Source organism: Odocoileus virginianus, chromosome 3 (genome assembly GCF_023699985.2).
Source record: "Odocoileus virginianus isolate 20LAN1187 ecotype Illinois chromosome 3, Ovbor_1.2, whole genome shotgun sequence".
Taxonomy (NCBI): Eukaryota; Metazoa; Chordata; class Mammalia; order Artiodactyla; family Cervidae; genus Odocoileus; species Odocoileus virginianus.
This window is the reverse complement of record NC_069676.1, coordinates 42,760,916-42,768,815: the sequence shown is the minus strand read 5'-3', so window position 1 is coordinate 42,768,815 and position 7,900 is coordinate 42,760,916.

Genomic DNA, 7,900 nt, shown 5'->3' with positions numbered 1-7,900 from the left:
CAGTGTACCTTTAAGTGTGATTTTGCTTATAGTCTTTTTTCTCTGCTGACTGAGGCAAATCATATCCCTTATTTCTAGCTGAAGTTTATACCATCCATATACCGTTTCCACACACATTTCACCTTTTTTAGAGATGAGTGAAAATCAAAATCATAGGGCTTCAGGTTATCTACCAGCTCATAGAGGCAGCCTTATTTAAAAAAAAAAAAACAAAAAAAAACCCTCATTGAAACAAGATTCCACAGCTTGGTCTCTGTAAGGCCTTCCAGGCTGGTGAGTAAAAAGCCCATATTCTTTCTTCCTGGAGGGAGCCTGAGGTTTGGTTTTCTAGACTTGAGGAATTGCCTTGTACAGTCCCTCAAGAAATACTTATTTAGTGCAGTGCTGCTTTGCTCTGAAGTTCTCATTAATTTCCCTCTTTCAGTTGATTTATGTTTCTTACCCCTGCCCCGTTCCTCTTTCTTATTTAGTACCCACTCTTACATGCTTATCTCTAGGCATAAATACCGAGGACTTGACGTAGGGACAGCAGCGTAACAGTCAGTCACGGCAGGATTCCCTTATCACTGTGCTTGGTACTGGGGATAGTGGCAAGATATGATAGGGGCCTGCCTGAGCGTAATCTGCTGGTGAACTCAGGACACTGAAGTGTTAAAGAGGAGAGTGACTGGGAGCCTGGTGCCTGGAAGCAGAGAAGGGGGACGACTCTCACCCATGATTTGAGGCTGAGGCCAAATAGCACACCACATCTCTGTGCAGCTTCCAGCTCTGATCTGTAGTGACCACTAGGGTGGGCCAAGTGAAGACCCTGGGACCTCTGACAAGTCACTTCTATCCTGTGGCCTTTCCTGGAAAATAATCATCATAGAAATAGCTACCATAAAGACCTGTGACAAGGATTAAGATTAAGAGCCAGTTAGCCCCGGCCTCTACAAGATATAATTCCCCAATAAAATTGTCAATAATAGTATCCTATCAGGAGCACATCCATTGCAAATTCAGCTCATTTTTGGAGACTTCGCCAGTTAATCAAATTTTCTGATGTCATTTTCTAGTGGATTTTCTCTCATTATTTCCTCAGCTTAAACTGCCTTTAAAAAAAAACACTTTATTTTAGAACAATTTACAGGAAGTCTTGTAAAAATAGTTTATAGAGTTCCTGTATGCTCTGCAGTTTCTCCTATTATTAGCATCTTACATTTGTATGATACATTTGTTATCATTAACAAGCCAATATTGATACACGCTTAACTAATGTCCATGCTTCACTGAGACTTCTTTTTCACTTGATATCCTTTTTCTGTTTCAAGATCCCATTACTCTCCCCAGGATAAGCTGCCTGTTTTTCATCTTACCTTTACCTCTGGCTATATCCCCTATAAAATTAATCAGTATTTTAGACTTTTATCCTTTGTTTTACTTGGAATAGAAAGTGGCATAGAAATCTAAAATTCTGCATTGCAGCACTCCTTGTAGTATAAGTAAAATGGCCCACTTTTAGATTTGAAACAGGTGCTCACAGGTAAGATACAAGCTGCAAGCTACTGGTCTCCTCATATATAGAGTCTTGCCCACAAAATGGAGAGGATCAAGTGAGATTATACAAAGGGACATGGTAAAGTATTCAAGTAATGACTAGGAGAGGTTCTCATCTGTTAAAGACATAAGTTTCAAGACCTTTTGAGAAGCAACTACAATTGACAGAGGAACAACCCATGGATTCAATCAACTGCAGATCATGGAGTACTGCAGGTCCTTGTTTATTGGTAACAGTTTATGCATAAGTGGACTGTGCAATTCAGACGTGTGTTTGGGTCATTTATACCAACTGTACAGTTTAGGGTGCTCAGTTAATAGTGATGCCCTTTCACGTTATCCAGAAAATTGCTTTGTGAAACATTCCTCGGAGTCGGGCCCACCTGATCAATCCCCTTCTTCCTGTGCACAGGCAAGGATTCCCGCTAAGCTTTTCCAGGATCCACTTGGATCTGTGGCTTACCTATTCTATGGGCACTGGGTGGAATCACATTAACTGTCACTGCCCATCCTCTGTTGCTCTGGTATCTGTAGTAAATGAGTGTGAAAATACACATTGTGGTATCTGACATGAGATATATTACTGTGCTTCCCAACTGTCCAGCTTTTAAGTCTCTGCTTGGGTACCCTTATGTCTGGAAGGAGACTGAAAGTCATCTTGTCATATAGCCCTGTCTCTCATTCTTGACTAGGTTAGGGACACCTTTCAGTTCTGTAGTAATAAGAATAAACAATCCTTAAGAGGCAAGAATTTTAGTACTTAAAAGGTTTGTGATCATATGGAAAAAGCTTCCTTCAATAAACAAATACATGCTGAAAAAAACAACAAAAGAAAAACCTGCCCTCATGGATAGTATACACACACACTCCCTAAGAAACAGAACCTTACCTGGCTTGTTTTTCATTAAAATCAATAAATAGCCAGAGAACCTATTTATTTAAATGAAAAGCAAGCCAAGCAAGTTGTTTCTTTCCCAAAGTTTACTCTGTCTCTTAAAGTTAAGACTCCTGGGGCAAGGCACAGCAATATTTCACTGCCTTTCTCATTTTGGTTTGGAAGGCTTTTTCACACTGCCAGCAGTAGAGACAGAGTTTTTCGCATGTGCTCCTACCTGAGATGGAGGTGGGCCTGAAGCCTTGCTCATAGATGAGAGTTCCAGCTGAGGAGATGGAGTAACAAGACTACATCATGTATACAGATTCCCTTGGAAATCAGAGACTAAACTTGAGACTATTAAGAGTGCCTGTTAGGTGGAGCAAATTCTTACCTGTTCTAGACCTTGGCATGTGAACCAGTTTTTTCCCCTTGACATGCTGTCAGACAAGGATGCCTCTTTAGAACATAATCCAGGCAGTCATAGCCCAAGTCCTATCCTTTCCCAACCAAGTAAAAGTAGGTTAGCAAACCAAAAATATCCTTGAATAAGGCCCTTCAACCTATTTCCCTGGGAGAAAGATGCTGTTAGGAGCCTGAGACAGGTCTTGGTCCACCTGTGATTTAGTGAAGGGGCAATTAACAGGAAAGTCATCCTTGGGCTGCATGGGCCTAGTGACTAAAGCCCTTGCTTTGATGTCAGTGGTAGTGCCAAAACCTCATGCTGCTAGGGCTGCATTTTTCTTTCCCTTTGACACTTTCATTAAGAATGTTTAATTATCCCTAGTAGTTGTGGACTGGTAGTAATTCCTTCCTCTCGAGTTCCTCGGTGTTAGGATGATTCCTACTTTAATTGGAGGATTCCATAGAAAAACTGTATTAGTACCTGGCCCTTAGTGAGCTCCCACTGCTTCATTTCTGCCCTGCTTTTCCTTTGAGGCCCTGGTGGGAAGATACGAAATGTTTCAACTAAAATTTACGGAAGATAAAAATAAACACCCATAATCACCCCTCCATGCCAGGCTTCATCCCCAAAGTTGCAAAAGGGTGGACCTAACATGCGACCTAGCACTCATTAGGTGCCAGCATTATCAGCAGACATGTTGACATAACAAATAGCAGCAGGCATTGAACAGTACAGCACAAATACTGTGCTGTTCTGGATAGTGGGCAGAAGCAGGATGGGAGGAAAGGGGTCAGCACATGGCCAGCCTTGGAATCCCTACATCTAGGGGTCAGGGGCTTATAAAGGCTGTGAACATGCTCCTTTCTCCATGAATGTGGACTTTGCCCTAGTAGGCAAGCAGACGTCTTGCCCTAGAGTATCACACGGTAAATTGCCTAGATTCCTTATTACTCTTGGGTGTGAATTTTGGGCCTCAGACAACTGGAAAAATTTGGTCTTAGACCAACACCTACAGTCCTCACTTCCCCTTAAGCCAGCTGTTTTCAGCTTCTCAGGTGGTGAGAATGACTCATGCTTCCTTCTACCTTTGTGCTTACTGAATTATTTTTTTATGACATATGTTCTACTTTTGTAACAAAAAACAAAGCCGCTAATTAAAAAGTGTTCCCAGGGGATTCACAGCATGGACCCTGGAGGTTCACTGCTGTCCTGTTGGCCTGCCCAGGCCTTGTGCACCTACTGTCCGAGTTATCTGGAAAGCAGTTCCGAGTGTTTAGCTCCACTCTATGGTACTTATATTATGGCTCAGCCTGATACCTCAAACAAAGTCTTGAGAGGGTGCCATGGTGATTGTGGTCTGTCCTCAAGCTCCCTTGTAAGGCCCAGCCCCTGTCAAAGAACCAAGCTGTAAGGGCTAACAAAAGCTAGAAAGGAAACTTTCTTCCTAACAGATGGTATCATCCACTCACCACCAGGCCCCAGGACTGCCCTCACCTGTATTTCTGACTTGCAAAAAATTTCCTGTACCCAACCCCTGGGACTGTCTTCTAAAGGCAGTTTTCCAGCTGATATTCCAGAATCTCCACCTGAAACCACAGCCTTATGTGCTCATGCAGGTGCAGTCACTAAATACAGCAAGGTCACTAGAGTTTTCTTTGGAGGCCATATCCTAAGCCTTTAGCCAAAGCTTAAGATACAGGCTGAAGTCTCTGGATTCTTTCCTCTTCTCTGCCCAAGATGGTTATCTGAACAAGAAGCTTCCTGTTGTCTTTGTATTACCAACACAAAAGCAGAAAATCTCCCAACTCACGTTTTGTAGGATGACTTTACACAGAGGCTAGCCAAAGAGCTGCACTCTCTGCATCTGCATTCTTCTGTTCTAGAGTGCCACTAGTCCAATTCAGCTGGTGGGCTGCAGGATTCTTGGCATAAGGCCTTCTTTGTAAAGGGGAAAGCTCAAGGGGGGGGGCTTCAGATAGGAAGAAGCATTAAGAAGTCTACCTGAAGTGCGCTATGTTTGCACTCTGGCAGCGTTCAGCACACCACAGATGCTCTCCTGCATTCTAGGAAGAATGACAACTAAAGTAGATCAGGCTGATGAGTGGATCCTTTGAGAGAGAGGCTCTGGTCTCCTCTAGATGAAATTCCTAACCCAGTGGTACATTAAAGATCCCAGTCTTCCAGGTAAGACTTTAGATCAGTTATAATATCCTCCCAAAACACTACAGAAGCATCACACTTGTAACCAAACCAAGACCATCACCATATTAAAGACTTCTCTAGCTAAAAGGTTATTTCCTTTTACTCAGCAGAGGACACACTATTTAGTCTTCCCAAACACATAATTCCAGAAGTCACTGGTAAACAAAAGCATCGTGTGGCCAAGCTTTAGCCCTACATCAATGGCAGAGTTCCTGACAGTCTATGCAGGCTTCTAACCCAAATCTGAGTCCCCCATGTGCCAGAGAGGAAGCTTGGAGCCTTTCTTTCCAGGGCTCTTGATTTCAACCAGCTAATGTTGCTGAGCTAAGATTTGCAAAGGGTGCATCTTATTCAGCTTTTGGGCCCAACTAAAAGAAAGCCCAGTCCAGGCTATGAACAGGAAACTCAGAACAGCACACACATCTGTGTATTTTTTCAAAGGATAAAAATTCTTTCAAACAAAATTTTGTTTCTAATATATCTTTGTGCTCTATATCATATACTAGAGCAACAAGATAACTAAAATTTCCCCTTATCAGACAATAGCTTAGTTTTTCCCTAACTAGACAGTAAATGGGGTGACAGGGCTACCATCTTTGCACAAGCCCCCTGCCCTATGGACAGTTTAACAGCTTTCCACCTATTGACTTTTCTATTTACATACATAATCCCCACATACCAAGTTCCTTTGGGACTCGGCAATGCTGAATGCAGCAGAAAGGAATTGTAATAAACACTGCCGAAACCTAAAAATTTTCTCTCTTAAAACCTGGAAGAATTGAGAGATCAAAATATCTCATAATGTAACTGTGCTTTGAACACCAGGCTTCTCTTTTTAAAAGAGTACTAAATGAATAAATTAAGACAGGTACCTTGTTTACTTGGCATACAACAGACTATTAACTAAATAAGCCACCTTCAGTAACTTTCTTCACTACCTTCACCAACATGAAAAAATTTTTAGATCAGTTCCAAAAGTTATTCATACTCATGGAATTTTTAAATTTTGGGGTGTGTGTGTGACTGTGTCTGCACAGACTTGCTATTTCTACAAAGGGGAAAAAAAATTGGGTCTGTAAGTCAAGTGCTTTCTATCAGAGACTAGATAGTGTTCCTATATTCAGACTTGTTTTACATTTAAAAAAAAGGTGGAAAATGATGAAAACCTCTTCACTGGACAGATACAAGTCTATACAAAACTTGTGAATTTTTACAAGCTGGGATAACTATTTAAATTCAGTACAATTTTTAAAACTAAACTCAATCCCTTAATATTTCTTAAGGAATACTGTTACTGGCTATTAGCCAGTACAGTTACTGGCTAAAAGCCCAGACTCTGCCTGGGTTCAGATCCCAGCTCTGTCACATACTGGTTGGTTGGCCGTGAGAAAGTCACTTGATCTGTATCTAGTTTTCTTATCTGTAATACAATAATACCCACCTCATAAGATTACTTGAGTCTGAAATGTGATCATATTAAAGTGCTTAGAATGGTGCCTTGCACAGTTATGTGTTAGAAGTACTGTTACAGAGGAATTATCCATCACAAATGTACTTAAACATTAACATGAAATCCAACTTTGTACTAAAATGAAATTAGTTCTAGCCTCTTGCCATACCATACATTTATAAACTTTATGTAGTAAATGTTAAAAGTAAACCTTCTTTGTATAACATGACTTTGTAAACTGAAGTACATCTGGTATTCAACCAAATGAGGAATCTGTTCCAAGGCTGAAGAAAAAACCTGAGTAATTGAAAGGTGGAACGTTCCTAAGAATTTTCTCCAATAGGAATGGGGACTAGGTATGAGGTTTATGCACATGTATTGAATTTAGGAATTAGAGCTTATTAACTCTTTGTAAAGTAAGATATAATTTCCTTATAACTATCTAGCAGTACTTGAAATTTCTTATTTTTACTTTTTGGCTGTGCTTCATGGCATGTGAGACCTCAGTGACCTAGCCAGAAACTGAACCTGCACCCCCTGTACTGGAAGCACAGAAAGAAAACAGGTTAAGGATGAAAATAAATTTTGAAGTATTATCCAAATAGCATTTAACATATTAAGAAGGGAGACTATCAAAGCTACTGCACATTTAATCCAACAGTCAGTCACTGGATTAAATGTCTAAAGAAACTGATTTGTTTTAGAGCTGAATATAAAAGTATCACACATTTGATATAACGAAAAACTACCTTTAAACAGAATGTCTTTTTTTTGGGGGGGGGGGGGCAATAATTCCAGTGAGTTAACTCTCAATTGTATCAAAAGTTCCCTGAGATCATACACTTATCCCCAAATTTCCCAAGTATTAACTTTTAAAGGGAAACATCAGCACTTCTCCTTCCTAAGCTCTGCTTAATAGAAGCTATAGAAATTGCCCTTCTAAGTCTTCCAGTAGAAAAGAAAATCCATCTTCCAATAGAAAAGATGTTGTTAGCTAATTAAGCTAGTATGAATGTGAAAGAAACTTTTGGGGTTAATCAAATAAGCTGTTTTAACTACTATAAAGACTACACAGGTGGTTCAACAGAATTTACTTGTGTATTTTCCATTTTCTGTACTATTTGAAGGCATAGGATAGCTTGGAATAAGCTTTCTACAAATACTGTTTTAAGTTTATCCAGTAAACTAAGATGCAGAACAGCTTTTATACAACTTAGGAGATTAAAAAAAAAAATCTCCACAAGAGAAAGCAACTCAACAGGCCCTGGTATTAAAACATTTTTCCAGAATAAAGATAGGCAATTGCATTAAAAGGCAGTTTTCAAATATTTAAATTACACTAAGATTCCTTCCAAATATCTGCCTTGTTCAAACCAATGCAACAAATTCTTATATTGTTAATTGTAGGGCATGGATTTTTGTTAAATGTTGA